A 17,102-nucleotide genomic window follows, 5' to 3' on the forward strand; every position below is an offset into this window, starting at 1 on the left:
AACAGGCCTAACATCTGCATAAATAATAAGCAAACACATCCGTCTTCTTTCCAGAAAATCTCCCAGCTCTGTCAAATGTTCTACAAGAGGGTTGAACTCTTGAGAAGAACCATTGCCGGGCTGATGTTTCCCAGATGTTTTGGACTGCAGTTTTCATCCCTGCTTGGAGATTTGGGGGACTGGCCACCAGCAAAACCTTCCTGAAGACTCAAACGTCCTTCGATCTCCATTTGGCTGAGCAAAATTATCTCCGGGTTTATTTCGTTGGCTGGATCTCCCTCGCCGACCTGCTTCTCCTCCAGATGTTACACGGTGACCTCTCTTTCGTTGTATGCCCTCAAGAATACAGGTCGGAGGTGGGTGGGGACCTTGGCTGGGGTTAAAAAAGTCAAAATGGCGACCTCAGGCGTTTTACCTCTTTCTGTTCTGACCTAAATTCTCTCTGGGGCTATTTTTTTCCTGCGGAGTTTTGACTGTAGAGGCCAAAGATGAAATTCACTGGAACTTAGCTTTGACAAGCTGCCTTTCCTGGCTTGATTTATAGGCTATCCAGAGATTACATATGGCTGAGTTTGGAAATATGTCTTCCTTCTCCCCCATCCTTCGCCCGGCCTTTTTGGCAAGAGTCTTGTTAGCTGCCTTGCACATCTGTCTTTATTATTGATGTTGTTGAGAGTCGTGTTCTCTGTAGACCACCATCCGTAGAGTCTAAAAAATGCCCATATTTCATCTTTTGGCCCCCTAAAGATGGTTCTGTCAACCTTTAAGTGGGTATGGATAAATATTTCCTTTGGCAAAGATTGGTGGGTCCTTAAGACAAGCTGTTTTGTCTCCACTGGTTAAACTGCGCTAATCCAGAGGGATGGAGTTCAACATGATGTGGGAATTTACCTCGGTCTTTGCAGTGTGTGTATGAGACCTGAGTCTTCACGCGAAGCCTTCTTGGATGCCACCAAGAAGTTGAGGAACGCCGTTCCTTGTCACAGTAGCTAAGCCGGGAGGGTTGGACTAGATGACTTCTGGAGTCCCTTCTGAGTGTGCAATTCAGTGACTCTGATAGAAGAGAATTATGGAGTCCTGGTGCTCTCTGAGCTTGGTTGTTTTCTTGCAGACTTTTCATGACCCAACTAGGGAACATCGTCAGTGCTAGAAGGGAGTGGGGGATTGCAGAGAGGAGGAAGAGGAAGAGGAGGAGGATGGTGGGCTCCTTGGGGCTCTCTGAGCTCGGGCGTTTTCTTGCAGATGTTTCATGACCTAACTAGGTAACATCATCAGTGGAAGTGGGGAGGAGGAGGAGGAGAATGACGACTGTGGAGTCTTTGATGTGGAACTTTCATTGCTGAGCAAGAGAGTTGTTAAGTAAGTTCCACCTGATTTTATGACCTTTTTTTCCCAGGCTTGTTAAGTGAATCACTACAGTTGTTAAGTGAATTACACAGTCATTAAATGAATCCAGTTTCCCCATTGACTTTGCTTTTTGGAATCCGGCTGGGAAGGTTGCAAATGGTAATCACATGACCTTGGGACACTGCAAATATCTGTCTGTCTATCTATCTATCTACTGTATCTATCTATCTATCTATCTATCTATCTATCTATCTATCTATCTATGTCTGTCTGTCTATCTATCTATCTACTGTATCTATCTATCTATCTATCTATCTATCTATCTATCTATGTCTGTCTATTTATCTATCTACTGTATCTATCTATCTATGTCTGTCTGTCTGTCTGTCTGTCTATCTGTTTATCTATCTACTATATCTATCTATCTATCTATCTATCTATCTATCTATCTATCTATCTATCTATGTCTGTCTGTCTATCTATCTATCTATCTATCTATCTATCTATCTATCTACTGAATCTATCTATCTATCTTCTATCTACTGTATCTATCTATCTATCTATGTCTGTCTATCTGTTTATCTATCTACTGTATCTTTCTTTCTTTCTTTCTTTCTTTCTTTCTATCTATCTATGTCTGTCTATCTGTCTATCTGTTTATCTATCTACTGTATCTATCTGTCTGTCTGTCTCATCTATGATCTATGATCTATGATCTATCTATCTGTCTGTAAATATTATCTATTATCTGTGTCTGTCTGTCTATCTATCTATCTATCTATCTATCTATCTATCTATCTATCGTATCTATCTATCTATCTATCTATGTCTATCTGTTTATCTATCTACTGTATCTTTCTTTCTTTCTTTCTTTCTATCTATGTCTGTCTATCTATCTGTCTATCTGTTTATCTATCTACTGTATCTATCTGTCTGTCTGTCTCATCTATGATCTATGATCTATGATCTATCTATCTGTCTGTAAATATTATCTATTATCTGTGTCTGTCTGTCTATCTATCTATCTATCTATCTATCTATCTATCTATCTATCTACTGTATCTATCTATCTATCTATGTCTATCTGTTTATCTATCTACTGTATCTTTCTTTCTTTCTTTCTTTCTATCTATGTCTGTCTATCTATCTGTCTATCTGTTTATCTATCTACTGTATCTATCTGTCTGTCTGTCTCATCTATGATCTATGATTTATCTATCTGTCTGTAAATATTATCTATTATCTGTGTCTGTCTGTCTGTCTGTCTGTCTGTCTGTCTATCTATCTATCTATCTATCTATCTATCTATCTATCTATCTATCTATCATCTATGATCTCTCTCTCTCTCCCTCCCTCCCTCCCCCCCCTCTCTCTTAAAAAATCATTGACTGCCCAACTTACCAAGGGCAACTCTTGGAAAAATCCACCAGCTGCCAAGTGCCTGAATTTTGATTCGGTGGTCGTGCGAATGTTGCAATGCTCATAAGTGCGAGGACTGGTCATAAGTCCCTCCTTTCAGTGCCATCGTCACTTCAAACGGTTGCTAAACGAACTGTTGTAAGTCAAGGATTACCTGTAAATAGAACCAGGCCACGTTGAGCTGCCGCCGAGCATCGTGGGTCAATTTTTCTGCTAAAACAGAGCAAAACTGAACGGGGCCATCGGAGCAGAGCAACGCAAAGCCCGAGGCAAAAATTCCACGTCTTTTGATCTGGTTTTTCAAACAACGTCAAATCGGCTGCAGAAAAACACCGAAGCGAGGAGAATATTCAGCTGGCTTAAAATAAGCCTTGTGGTCAGGCCATGATTACAGACGGCGAAAAATTAGATCTAGGCGTGAGACCGTGTGCGCGCCTGGTTTTTCAACCCAAAGTATTCGCCCCTGGGAAAAAAGACAGAGAGAGAGAGAAAAGAAACTCAGGAGCCACTGGGAAGCAAATTACAAAGTCGTCTCGTGTCCAAAACCAACTTCCAGATTTGGGACTCATCGTTTTCACCCCAACCCCAAACCACAGGGAGGAATCGGCGGTCCAGAATGGCAGAGATGGGACGTAGAAGGGCTCCGCCTTGTGCAGAATAAGCCCCGCCCACTTGCCCTGGGACAGGTGCTCAGTTTAAGGAGCTTCATTTGATTATGGGCAAGAGGTTTCCATGGGGACGTCTCTACGTCTCCTTTCCAGTTCAGGAACCTGAAAAAAGAGGAAGATCCGGAGAAGGTATTTTGGTTCTCAGAGGTGAACTTGGTTGTTCACGGAAGGTGGACACGAAGGAAGAGGCGGAAGGTGGACATGAAGGAAGAGATGACGTGGTGGCAAGCAGGGTTACCTGCAGGAGATGGTTAATGAAGTCAAAAGCCAAGCCAATCCTATTTCCACTGAGATGGTGTTTCACAGGGAGGGAGCCACCACAGAAAAGGCTCTTATTCTTTGTCCCAGGTGGACCTCCTTAAGAGAGGAGACCCATAACATCTCTAGTCTCCTTGGTCTGGTGAGTTGGTTGGATGTAACTAGGAAAAGATTCTTTCAAATAACAGAGAGGGAGCCACCCAAGAGAAGGCCATTCTTCTTGGTCCCACCAGATGGACCTCCTTAGAGAGTCTCATAACACACTCTCCCTCTCTGATCTGGTGGGTATAGATGGATGTAACCATGATGAGTGTTCCATCTCTGGAGATTTTGAATAAAAGATTGGGCATTTGTTTCTCCAGAGTGGTACAAGGATTCTTGCCTTGGACAGGAGGCGGCTGAAGACTTCCAAGGTTCCTTCCAGTTGTAGGATTTTATGTATCAATGTATCTTCCAGCCTCAGAACCTCAAAGAGAGGAAGATGTTGAGCAGGACTTCTTGAGCTCAACTTGATGGGAGATTGAAGGTGGACATGAAGGGAGAAAAGAGGTGGAGGCAAGAAGGGTCATCTTCAGGACATAGTCAATGAAGTCCAGCCAATGTTATCTCCACAGGATGGTGTTTCCACAGGAAGAGAGCCACCACAGAGAAGGCCCTCCTTCTGGGTCCCACCAGATGGACTTCCTTAAGAGAGGAGGCCCATAACATCTCCTGACTCTCCGTTCTGGTGGGTCAGGTAGATGTAACTGGGGAAAGATGGTTCTTCAAACAACATGAGGGAGCCACCACGGAGAAGACGCTTCTTCTGGGTCCCACCAGATAGACCTCCTTAAAAGAGGTCCCATAATAGCTCCTGCCTCTCCCCTTTGGTGGGTTGGGTGGATGTAACTGGGAAAAGATGGTCCTTCAAATAACAGGTGGGAGAAATCAAGGAGAAGACGCTTCTTCTGGGTCCCACCAGATGAACTTCCTTAAGAGGGGGAACCCATAACATCTCCTGCTCTCCATTCTGGTGGGTCAGTTGGGTGTAATCAGGAAAGGATGGATGCTCCATCATTAGACATTTTCGAGTAGTGATTGGACATTAATTTATCTGGGATGATAGAAGGACTCCTGCCATGAGCAGGGGGTTAGACTAGATGACCTCCAAGCTTCCTTCCAACCTTATGATTCTATGTATCTATGTATCTATTTGTCAATGTATCCATGCTTGCTCCCGACAAGCAAAATCCATTAGAGGAAGCTGGTTTCGCTTAATGACCGTCTGATTCACTTAACTTCAGTGATTTGGTTAACAAGTGTGGCTAAAAAGGTTGTAAAATCAGGTGTGACTCACTTAACAACCTTCTTGATTAGCAATGGAAATTCTGACCCTAATTGTGGCCGTATATTGAGGACTACCTGTATAGAAACCGTGGTTGGAGAGTGCCAAGTTTAGCAGGCAAGAATCATGCATCTGGGGTGCATAAACAATACAGGTAGTCCTCAAATTACGACCATTTGTTTCGTGACTATTCAAAGTTACAACGGCTCTGAAAAAAAGGGCTGTTTTCCACACTTAGGACCATTGCAACATTATCAAAATTCGGACGCTTGGCAACTGACTCCTATTCATTTAACGACCGTGTTACTAGTTTAACAACTGCAATGATTCACTTTAACAACTGGGGCAAGAAAGGTGGTAAAAGGGGGCAAAACTCACTTCACAAATGTCTCGCTTAGCAACGGATATTTTGAGTTCGAGTTTAATTAAGTTGTACATTTTTTTAGAGTTGACCTTGAAAATCCTTGATGAGGTGTGAAAAAAAAAAATCCTTTTATTCAACTATCAAGTTTCTTGGCTGGAATTACCGGGGGAAGAGGGAACAACATGATCCCCAGATCTTTTGGGAAGATCTTCAGGGATCAAGAAAGATTAAAGGCTCAGAAAAAAAACTCAACAGTCTCATTTTCTTGGTGACCAAGACGCCCAGACAACAGCTGCAAACCTGGAGACAGGACTGGGGTGTGTGTGAGTTGTATAGCGTTTTCTGTTCGCAAATACTGAAGGATCTCTGCAAGTTCGACTTTCTTTCCAAGCACGAAAACACCGGCTAGGTAGTCCTCGATTTACGACCACTTTAACGGACCAGTTCCTTTAAAAAAAAAAAGCAGTTGTTAAGTGAATGGTGCCCGATTTTACGACCTTTCTCGCCGTGGTTGTTAAGCGGATCACTGCGGTCGTTAAGTGAATCATGGGGTCATTAAGTGAAACTGGCTTCCCCCTCCCCCAAATGGTGACCAAGAATCTTTTTTTTCTGTGCAGTTGTAACTTGGAATCAGTGGTGGGTTGCTCCCGGTTCGGTCCGGTTCTTGCAAACCGGTAGAAATGACAGTGGGAGGCTCCACCCACCCGCCCTGATGTCATCACTGATGATCTGTGCATGCGCTCCTGTTGCAAACCGGTAGTAAAGGTAAGTGGAACCCACCCCTGCTTGGAATGGTCACTAAGTGAATGGTTTTAAGTCGAGGGCTACCTGTGCTGCAAACTCAGCCCCTTTTGTATACCTGTGTGATGTCATAGGGCCCTGGACACCAAGGGGGCGGGGCTTGAATTGTAAGAGCAGGGTATCGTTTTCATTATTTCTGCTCCTGTTTATATTTCTGCAATATTTATTATTTAAATATTTATTTTAAATATTTAAATATTTATTTTAATGGGAAATCAGATCAGTCAAATACAGGTAGTCCTCGACTTATGACCGCAACCGAGCCCAAAGTTTGTTAAGTGAGTTCTGCCCTGTTTTATGACCTTTCTTGCCATAGTCGTTCAGTGAACCACTGCAGTTGTTAAGTGAGTTGCAGGGTTGTTAAGTGAATCTGGCTTCCTTCAATGATTTTACTCATCAGAAGGTCGCAAAAGGGGATCACCTGACACCCCCCTCCCCCCGGGACACTGCGACCGGTCATAAATATGAGTCCGTTGCCCAAGCGTCTGAATTGCGACCCTAGGGATGCTGCAAAGGTCGTAAGTGTGAAAAATGGTCATAAGTCATTATTTTCAGTGCCGTTGTAACTTGGTACGGTCACTGTCGTAAATCAAGGACAACCTGTATTTTAATGTCAAATTTATGGACTAATTTCACGGATGTAATTTTTTTTTGGGTCTCTCCTTGACAAAATGACATCATAAAATCAGCGTACATATTTTTTTAAAAAAAAAATATTTAAAAAATATATTTATTTTTTTCTGCCTTTGTTGGCAAGGGTTGCACTATCCTGCGGGATCCCCTTTTGCGTCCTTCCAACAAGCAAACTCAACAGGGTAAGCCAGACTCACTTAATAACCATGTTTCTCACTTAAGAACCGCAATGATTCAACTTAACAACCATGGCAAAAAAAAGGTCATGAAATCAGGCATAACTCACTTAGTAACTGACTTGTTTAGCAATGGAAATTGTGGTCCCAATCACGGTCATAAAACAAGGACTACCTACAAGCACATTTCTTTTTTTTGGGGGGGGGGATTTTTGTTTTATTTAAAACAAAAACAAAACATAAAATCACCATCATTCAAATACAATTACAAACAGTGTGTCGATCGGTTAAAATTCTTTTGTGCTCGATCCCTTATCCCAAATTACCAATTATTTAATTTCTCTTATTTAACACTTTTATATATTATCCTCATTTAGCCACTGTTTAACAAAAGAAAACATTTCATATATTTTATCATTACATTAATTTCATGTTTCATCTCCATGCTTTATTATCTAGCCATTGATAAAACAACTCCCAAAATCAAATAGTATTGTTTATCTTCTTTGTTCTTTAATTTCAAATGTCAATTTACTCATTTCAGCACAATCCATAATGCAGGAACATTTCAAATCAGAAGAAAAAGCTGTTTTTGTAAAATACCATCAAATCTGTGCCAGAGAGAAACACGTAGTGTCATTTTTTTTTTTTCATTCGAGGGGACAAAAAAATGCCAGTCCAAAACTGGGTAAATTCCATGTGTCTTGAATTTAGCCCTTAAATATCTAAGATGGCTTTTCCAATACCTCAAAAGAATTAATGTAGGAATTTCCCGCAACCCAAATTCCTTCAACATACTCGAGTAGGACATTTTGGAAGCATAACTCAGTGTTATGATATATTCTAGTCCCGTGATGGCGAACCACGCGTGCCACAGGTGGCATGGAGAGCTCTCTCTGCGGGCACGCAAGGTGTCATCCCAGCTTAGCTCCGCCGCGCATGTGTATACGCCTCCTGCCAGCCAGCTGGTTTTTTGGTCTCTGCCGTGCATGAATGGGGTGGCGGGGTGCATGCAGGGGGTTGCATGCACAGGAGCGGGGCAAGTGGGGGTCGTGCATGTATGAGTGGGGGCGGGGCGCACACGGGGGTCATGCACACATGCGTGGGGGCAGGGCATGCGGGAGGTGTGTGCGCATTGCATCAGGGGTATGTGTGCGCACTTGTGCTTTTGGCACTTGGTGCCAAAAAGGTTAGCCATCACTGTACTATTCCATTCCATTCTATTCTATTCTATTCCATTCCATCCCATCCCATCCCATCCCATCTGATCCGGTTCTGTTCTGTTCTGTTCTGTTCTGTTCTGTTCTGTTCTGTTCTGTTCTATTCTATTCCATTCCATTCCATTCCATTCTGTTCGATTATCATTGTATTCTATTCTACTCTTCTATATTCCATTCCATTCCATTCTATTCTGTACTTATTCTATATTCGATTCGATTTGATTTGATTTGATTTGATTCTATTCTATTCTATTCTATTCTATTCTATTCTTCTATATTTCCATTCCATTCTCTACTCTACTCTACTCTTCTATTCTATATTCTCTTCTCTTCTCTTCTCTTCTCTTCTCTTCTCTTCTCTTCTCTATTCTATTCTATTCTATTCTATTCTTCTATATTTCCATTCCATTCTCTACTCTAGTCTTCTATTCTATATTCTCTTCTCTTCTCTTCTCTTCTCTTCTCTTCTCTTCTCTTCTCTTCTCTTCTCTTCTCTTCTTCTATATTTCCATTCCATTCTCTACTCTACTCTACTCTTCTATTCTATATTCTCTTCTCTTCTCTTCTCTTCTCTTCTCTTCTCTTCTCTTCTCTTCTCTTCTCTTCTCTTCTCTATTCTATTCTATTCTATTCTATTCTATTCTATTCTATTCTATTCTATTCTATTCTATTCTATTCTATTCTTCTATATTTCTATTCCATTCCATTCTATTCGATTATCATTCTATTCTATTCTGTTCTGTTCTGTTCTGTTCTGTTCTGTTCTGTTCTATTCCATTCTATTCTATTACCATTGTATTCTATTCTACTCCTCTATATTATATTCTATCATTCTCTTCTCTTCTCTTCTCTTTTCCTCTCCCCTTCCCTCCCCTCCCCTTCCAAAGAGAAGCCCAAGATATGTTTCAAAACAGCATTTCAACCTTGCTAAAAACAAACAAACAAACGCTGCTGTTTAAAGAGAGGTGTGTCTGTGTGTGTGTGCGTGTGTTTGTGTGTGTTTGCGTGTGTGTGTGTGTTTATGCCCATGTGGGAGATGGAACAATGTCACGGGGTTTGTGACAAGGTTAAGTCTCGCTTGTTAACTCCTCCGAGGAGCTAATCCCCACCGGGGGAGATTGTGTTGTGTCGCACGCTGGTTTTCCTCGCCGCCTGCAAATTTGCACACTTGTTTGGACAGAGGCTTAGCTGCAACGCTTCGGGGTTAAGTCCTGTGATATCACTGCCGTTCTATTTTCGACAAAATACACACACACGCAAACACACACACAAAATATGTTGTTGTTTTTCTGTGGGCAGGGGTGGTGGTGGTAGGAAGATTTAAAATCTAATCCATCTTGGCTTCACACATTTGCTGGGCAGTTATAACGGTGAGGTGGATGGATGACTTTTGCCATTTTTAGTGGACAAGAACACAAAAATCATAAAGCAGGAAGGGACCGCAGAGGTCATCTAGACCAACCCCCTGCCGGTGCAGGAGATCTTATATACCATCCCGGTCAAATGGTGTTCTCAGGTCTATTTTTGAAAACTTCCAGCAATGATGGGAAGAAAAGCACTGAATTAACCATAGTTTGGCAAGATCCAAGTCTTTTGGGAATCTACACCTAGTCCTTGACTTAACAACAATTCATTTAGTGACCATTCAAAGTTGCAACAGCACTGAAAAAAAATGACAGTTTTTCAGACTTACGACCGTTATAGCATCCCTAGGGTCGCGTGATATAAATTCAGGCGCTTGGCAACTGATTCGTATTTATGACGGTCACAGTGTCCCGGATCATGTGATCCCTTTTTGCGACCTTCTGACAAATGGGGAAGGCCCGATTCGCTTAACAACCGTGTTCCTAAGTTACCAGCTGCAGCAATTTGCTGAATAATGGAGACAGGAAAAATGGGCAAAACTCACTTAACGGCTGCCTTGCTTAGCAACCAAAATTTTGGGCTCAGTTGTGGTCGGGAGTTGAGGACTACCTGAAGTAGACAACACAAGCCTTTGCAGTCACTTCAAGACAAGCATCCTCTTGAGTGCACAGGTATACAGTTAATCCTCAACTTATGACGGGAAGGAAGCTGGCCCATTGATTTATCCAATTTGCAGCAATTCTTGGCGGCTTGCAGAATAAATGATGTTGGAAGCAAGATTTGGGATTTGAACCCACCTCCCTTCGTCACGTGACCAGATTTTGGGTTGCTCTCAACTGGACCACACTTATGGCTGTTTGTAATGTCCCAAAGTTACACCAGCACAATTTATAACTTTTTTTTTTTTTTGCCAGAAAGTAGCTCAGGGTGAAAAGTTCATTTAATGACTGTGTGGTTTGCTTAATGACTGTGCAAAAACGGTCACAAAATCAGCTCTGACCACTTGGTGACCTACTTTCCAACCATCACATCTTACGACTGCCACTGTGGAGTTCAATGACGGTTGTTAACAAGAGGACTAGCGTCATTAGTAAGTGTTAACCTGGTTCTTGGAATCCTCGGTTTAACAGCACCTTGATTGACAGATAGAATAGGAGAATTTTGTACGCGGGAGGGGAGATTTTGAGAAATCCCCTTCTTTAGCCCGGCTGAATTGCCCTGAGTGGTTTTACAGCTAGTCCTCAAATTATGACCACAATTGAACTCAAATTTCCACTGTTAGGCAAGACGGTTGCTTTGCTTCATTTTATGACCTTTCTCCCCACAGTTGTTAAACGAATCCCTGCATGTGCATGTACGGGGGCAGGGCACATACAATTATGGGTGTGGGCATGCATGCGTGTGACAACCCCCCCCCCCGTCATTGCACGCGATGACAAAAAGGTTAGCCATCACTGCTCTATAACATTTCAGACAAGTGGCTGTGTCCAATTTCTTCTTAAAAACCTCCAGAGATGGAGCACCCACAACAGAAGAGGACAACAGAAGAACAGAGAATTGGAAGGGAACTTGGAGGTCCTCTAGTCCATCCCCCTGATCAAGTAGTAGTATAGGCTTTATTGTCATTGTACATCATGTATACAACGAAATTGGTTAAATAAGTTGGTTAAGTAAGCAACCCTATAACATTTCAGACAACTGGCCATCCAATCTCTTCTTGAAGACCTCCAGTGATGGAGCAGCCATTACAGAATAGCAGAATAACAAGAGTAACAGAGAGTTGGAAGGGGCCTTGGAGGTCTTCTAGTCCATCCCCCCGATCAAGAAGGAAGCCCTAAAACCATTCCAGATAACGGATGGTCCAATTTCTTCTTGAAGTCTCCCCGTGATGGAGCACCCACAACTGAACAACAGAACAGAACAACAGAACAACAGAACAACAGAACAACAGAACAACAGAACAACAGAACAACAGAACAACAGAGAGTTGGAAGGGACTTTGGAGGTCTTCGAGTCCAACCCACCCTCTCTCAAGCAGGAAATCCTAAACCAGTGATGGCTAACCGTTTTGCCATCACGTGCCAAAAGTGGGAGGGGAGGGGTCATGCGTGTTCGTGCCCATACCCATAATTCAATGCGCCCCACTTCCCCTGTGCATGTATGCACTCCCCTACACTCCCCCCACTTTTGGCATGCGATGGCACGATGGGACCGGAAGGCCCGGTTTTTTTGCCCTCCCCAGGCTCCGGAGGCTTTTTAGGAGCCTGGGGAGAGCGAAAACTGCCTTCCCCACCCTCCGGAGGTCCTCTGGAGGCCAGAAACAGCCTGTTTCCCGACTTCTTGTGGGCCCGGAAGGCCTGAAAATCATCTGGCCAGCGCGCGCATGTGCGCTGCAGCCGAGGTAGGGCAACGCTTGCGTGTCCACCAATATGGCTCCGCGTGCCACCTGTGGCACGTTTGCCATGGGTTCACCAACACGGCCCGAAAGCATTCCAGCAACGGATTGTCCTTTTTTCCTTCCTTGTTCAAGTCCTATCTGCTCCTTCCCCAAAAAATAACCCTCGTCTCTCCTTCCCACAGTCTGGGTTTTCCTCTTGATGCTGGGCCGAACGTGGCTGGACCACATCTGTGGGCGACAGGACAGACGTCTCCCACCCCACTGAAGTATGCACATTGTTAGCTATTAAAGAGGGAGTAACACACCCATCGTTCGGCCGGTGAGCTCATGTGTTCCCTGGGTTCTCCAACAAAAGCAATTAATTAAATCTCTCCGTCGTTTCTGTTCCACCTCGAAATCCTGTTTCCCGTCGCGCTATCTTGGAAGATGGTTTCTTGAGGTTGTCTGGGATGACCACGAATGGAAGTTGGGGAGTGTGCAGTTGGAGAGGGAAAGAATGCCGGTGGTCAGAGATGATTGTCTCCTGCTCCTAACGGAGACCACACCGCAAACTCTTTGTCGACTTGATGGAAACACAGTGGAAATGTAACCAGACCACAGAGAAGGAGATTCGTAAGTGCATTGTGATGGTGTGCTGAGCACTTGGCCGCACGGAAGAGCAAGGAATGTCTGCTGGTAATGAAGATGGATGAAGCCAATGGTCGGGCAGCTACGTCGCCTCGGGGTTAAGGCTGGCTTGGAGTCAGCGGGGTGAGTCACTTGTCTGCAGTCTGGGTGAAGGGGTGAAGGAAAAGTGGAGGAATGAGGAGAACGGAGGGAGGGGGAAAGGGAGGGAGGGAGGAAGGAAGGAAGGAGGAAAGGAAAGGAAAGGAAAGGAAAAAGAGGGAGGAAAAGAAGGAAGGGAAGCAAGGAAGGAGAGAGGGTGGCAAGCAAGCAAGAAAATGGGAGGGAGGGAGGGAGGGGAGAGGAGGGAGGAAGGAAAGAGGAAAAGGAAAGGAAATAGGAAAGGAAGAGAGAGAGGAAAAGAAGGGAGGGAGGAAGGGAGGCAGGGAAGGAGAGAGGGTGGCAAGCAAGAAAGAAAATGGGAGGGAAGGAGGGGAGAGGATGGAGGGAGGAAGGAAAGAGGAAGAGGAAAGGAAATAGGAAAGGAAAAGAGAGAGGAAAAGAAGGGAGGGAGGAAGGGAGGGTGGGTGGGAAGGAAGGAGAGGGTGGGAAGCAAGAAAGAAAATGGGAGGGAGGGAGGGGAGAGGAGGGAGGGAGGAAGGAAAGAGGAAGAGGAAAGGAAATAGGAAAGGAAGAATAAAAGTGGAAGGAAAAGAAAAGAAAGAGAGAGAGAGGAAAAGAAGGGAGGGAGGAAGGGAGGCAAGGAAGGAGAGTGGGTGGGAAGGAAGGAGAGAGGGTGGGAAGCAAAGAAAATGGGAGGGAGGGAGGGGAGAGGAGAGAGGGAGGAAAGAAAGAGGAAAAAGAAAGAAACAGGAAAGGAAGAATAAAAGTGGAAGGAAAAGAAAAGAAAAAGAGAGAAAGAGGAAAAGAAGGGAGGGAGGAAGGGAGGCAAGGAAGGAGAGAGGGTGGGAAGCAAGAAAGAAAATGGGAGGGAGGGGAGAGGAGGGAGGGAGGAAAGAGGAAGAGGAAAGGAAATAGGAAAGGAAGAATAAAAGTGGAGGGAAAGGAAAGGAAAAGAAAAAGAGGGAGGAAAAGAAGGGAGGGAGAGAGGTAAAGGAAAGAGAAAAGAGGAAGGAAGGGTAGAGAGCGGAGGAAAAAAGGAAAGAAAAGAAAGAAAAAAGTAAGGAAGAAGAAAAGAGGAAGGGAGGGGGAGAGGAGGGGGAAGGAAGGAAGAAAGGAAAGGAAAAGAAAAAGAGAAGGAAGGAAGGAAGGAAGGAAGGAAGGAAGGAAGGAAGGATCCAGATTAGTCACCTTCTAAAGAATTTTGTCATTCTTGTGATTGGCAGATCTTCAGTATGTCCTCCAGGAACGGTTCTCCATCTTGGAAAGCAATGCTAAAGTGCTAGTTTCCCAACTAGTGTTTCTGAAGGGAAGCAATTTTAAAATGTGAGGATTTCAAATCCCAAAATTCCATCCATCCATATATTCATCCATTCATCCATTTTAGCCATCCATCCATCATCCATCTCCCTCCCTCCCTCCCTCCCTCTCTCTTTCCCTCTCTCTCTCCTGTATACATCTACTTATCATATCTCTCTGTCTCTCTCTCTGTCTCTCTCCTATCTATCTGCTAAAAGTTGACACCATCTTGATGTCAAACATCTTATATCAGTTGGGTGATTAAACCAACATCACTTTCAACCTTGCTAGGCACCCTTTGAGTCTCAACCCTTATTAGTGACTCCATGAACGACTCAACCTTCACATGTGTGAAGACCAGATCATCTCTCCTCGAGATGTTGTATGTATTCCTCTTAACGTCATCTGCAAAGCATAAATTCTACGTCGTTTCGCATCTGATTCTCGCAGACTATAAATAAACGGGAATCTCCTGGGACATATTTCAGCTTGGGAATTCACCACTGAAAACTCTCCTAAGATGGGATAGGCCAGAGAGGTCCAACCTTGGAGATTTGTGGACTTCAACTCCCAGAACTTTCCAGCTGGGGAATGGATGGATAGATGGATGGAAGGAAGGAAGGAAGGAAGGGAGAGAGGGAGGGAGGAGAGAAAGAAACAAAGGAAGGAAGGAAAGAAGAAAGGAAAAAAGGAAGGAAGGAAGGAAGGAAGGAAGGAAGGAAGAAAGAAAGAAAGAAAGAAAGAAAGAAAGAAAGAAAGAAAGAAAGAAAGAAAGAAAGAAAGAAAGAAAGAACTAATTCTGGGAGTTGAAGTCCATAAGTCTTAAAATCACCAAGGTTGCACACCCCTGAGATAGGGGAATTCCATTGGAGAAGTTGTCCAGTTTTTGGAAGTTCTCCTTGTTCCAAACCTACTTTAGATACTGGAGTAAAGTTGAAGAAAAGGCTATACTCTTTTGCTCTCTCGTCGTAGTTCTGGATCTTTGGCCCTTCTTACCTGCTCGCAGGAAACTCCATCCAGGATTTAGTGACTTGATCTGGAAGGAAAGTTTAAAGCTTCCCACGTGGTGACTGTTGGAGAACCACATGAGCAAACGTCTGGGATCTCCAGTTGTGGTCTGTGGACAACGTCTTGGCTGTTGACCTTATAAATTTGAGATCATTTTGGTCATCCCTACATGACATTGTTCATTTCCTCTGTCCCATCGTCTCGCTGCGATTTTTCCAGCCTGGTGAAGTGGTGGAGACCTGGAGCATCTGAGAAAACAGGAGACAAAATTTTCCACAAGATTTGTGGCCGGCCTGCAAAGGCTTCCCTAAAAATCCTTGTGGGTTGTGGCAGGTGCGATGAATATTATGTTGAGCGCAAAGGGTTGTGAGCCGTTTTTCTAAAGAAGAAAAAGAAAGTCGGGTGAAGGAAGCACTGGTTGGTTGCTGTCCCTTGTCAGCCAGTTTTGTGTTTAATAAGAATATTTGCACCGAGATGATTAAAACAGTCAAGGGGTCTTCTGCCTTTATAAGTTAAGGAGGGTTTTTGGGATGACTTTTCCCCACCTGAATTGGAGGGGGTCTCCCAGGATTAAATAGATCTCCCAGGATTCATTCATGTGGTTAAAACAAATAACTCTATTATGGTCCATGTGATTGAAAAGAAAAAATTCTATTTTCAACAAAAACTGGAAGGACTTCCTTCCTTCCTTCCTTCCTCCCTCCCTCCTTCCTTCCTTCTTTCCCTCTCTCCCTCACTGTCCCCATCCCTTCTTGCTCTCCTCCCTTTCCATCCTCCTTCCCTCTCTTCTACCTTCCTTCCTTCCCTCCTTCCTTCTTTCCCTCCCTCCCTTTCTTTTTCTCCTCCTTGCATGCTCCCCCCTCTCTTCTTTCTCCCCTCCTCCCCCCTCCCTCCCTTCTTTCTTTCTTTCTTCCTTCCTTCCCTCTCTCCCTCACTGTCCCCATCCCTTCTTGCTCTCCTCCCTTTCTATCCTCCCTCCCTCTCTTCTACCTTCTTTCCTTCCCTCTTTCCTTCTTTCCCTCCCTCCCTCCCTTTCTCCTTCTCCTCCTTCCATCCTACCTCCCTCTCTTCTTTCTCCCTCCCTCCCTCCCTCCCTCCTTCCTTCCTTCCTTCCCTTCCTCCCTTCTTCCTTCCTTCCTTCCTTCCTTCTTTCCTTCCTTCCTTCCTTCCCTTCCTCCCTTCTTCCTTCCTTCCTTCTTTCTTTCCTTCCTTCCTTCCCTTCCTCCTTCCTTCCTTCCTTCCTTCCTTCCCTCCCTCCCTCCCTCCCTCCCTCCCTCCCTTCCTGGGTGACTTTGGCCCAATTATTAGGAAACAGTGAGTTTTAGTCCCACCTTAGGAAGGAAAGCCAGCTAGGTGACTTTGAGCCAATTGCCAGGAGATGGTGAGTTCTAGTCTTGCCTTAGGCATAAGAGCCAGTTGGATGACTTTGGTTCTTTCTGTCTCTCTCTCTCTCTCAGCTAAGCCCACCTCGCAGGATTGTTGTTGTAGGGGAAATAGGACCAAAAATCTTTTTTGATCTGCTTGCAACCTTGAATTATTTGTAAAAAAAAATGTAAAAAGCAGGAATCAAATAAAGATATAAAATCAACACGTTCCAAGCCACAAACTCACTAACCATCTTTTAGCTCTGAATGTGGTTTAAATTCAACAATTTCTTTTTTTTTGTCCCTCGAAGTCAGAAGTTTCTGCACTTTTCTCCCACATCACTCTGGCTTTCTCTAAGGTTGGCGGAGAAAAAAAAACCATTAAAAATAAAAATATGGAAAGGTTTCAAGAATTCCACCACTGCAAAGTGAGAACATTAAAGTAGCAGAGTCGTTGTGGGGAGACTTGAAAAATGGAATAACCTCCGCCCGGTCCGATGGGATTTGTCCCCGGGATTAATGCCGGATCATCGCTTGTAGCAAAGTTCAGCCTTCGGAAAAATAGAAGAATATTCCTTTATTGGTTAAAAAAAAAAATTAAGAATTTAACAGAGACGGAGAACCCAATTGCTGGTTGAATTGGAGTTATCGAATTTGGGGTTGAGGTTGTTTCCGTAAGAGCGCATGGGAAGTGAGGTGAAAACCCAGAAAGAATCTAAGCTAAAGCTGATCTTA

At 44.0% G+C, this 17,102-nt stretch overlaps 1 long non-coding RNA gene across 1 annotated transcript; it reads right to left on the bottom strand.

Moving 5' to 3' along the window:
* Positions 1 to 8,906: 8,906 nt before the first annotated feature.
* Positions 8,907 to 16,737, bottom strand: LOC148114395 (uncharacterized). Its single transcript, XR_015734144.1, has 3 exons — positions 16,619 to 16,737; positions 14,992 to 15,251; positions 8,907 to 12,743 (listed from the first exon to the last, which is right to left on the bottom strand). It is a non-coding gene; the product is annotated as an uncharacterized LOC148114395 (long non-coding RNA).
* Positions 16,738 to 17,102: the final 365 nt, after the last annotated feature.

This window comes from Pantherophis guttatus, chromosome 4 (assembly GCF_059756535.1).
Source record: "Pantherophis guttatus breed Tessera chromosome 4, ASM5975653v1, whole genome shotgun sequence".
Lineage (NCBI taxonomy): Eukaryota > Metazoa > Chordata > Lepidosauria > Squamata > Colubridae > Pantherophis > Pantherophis guttatus.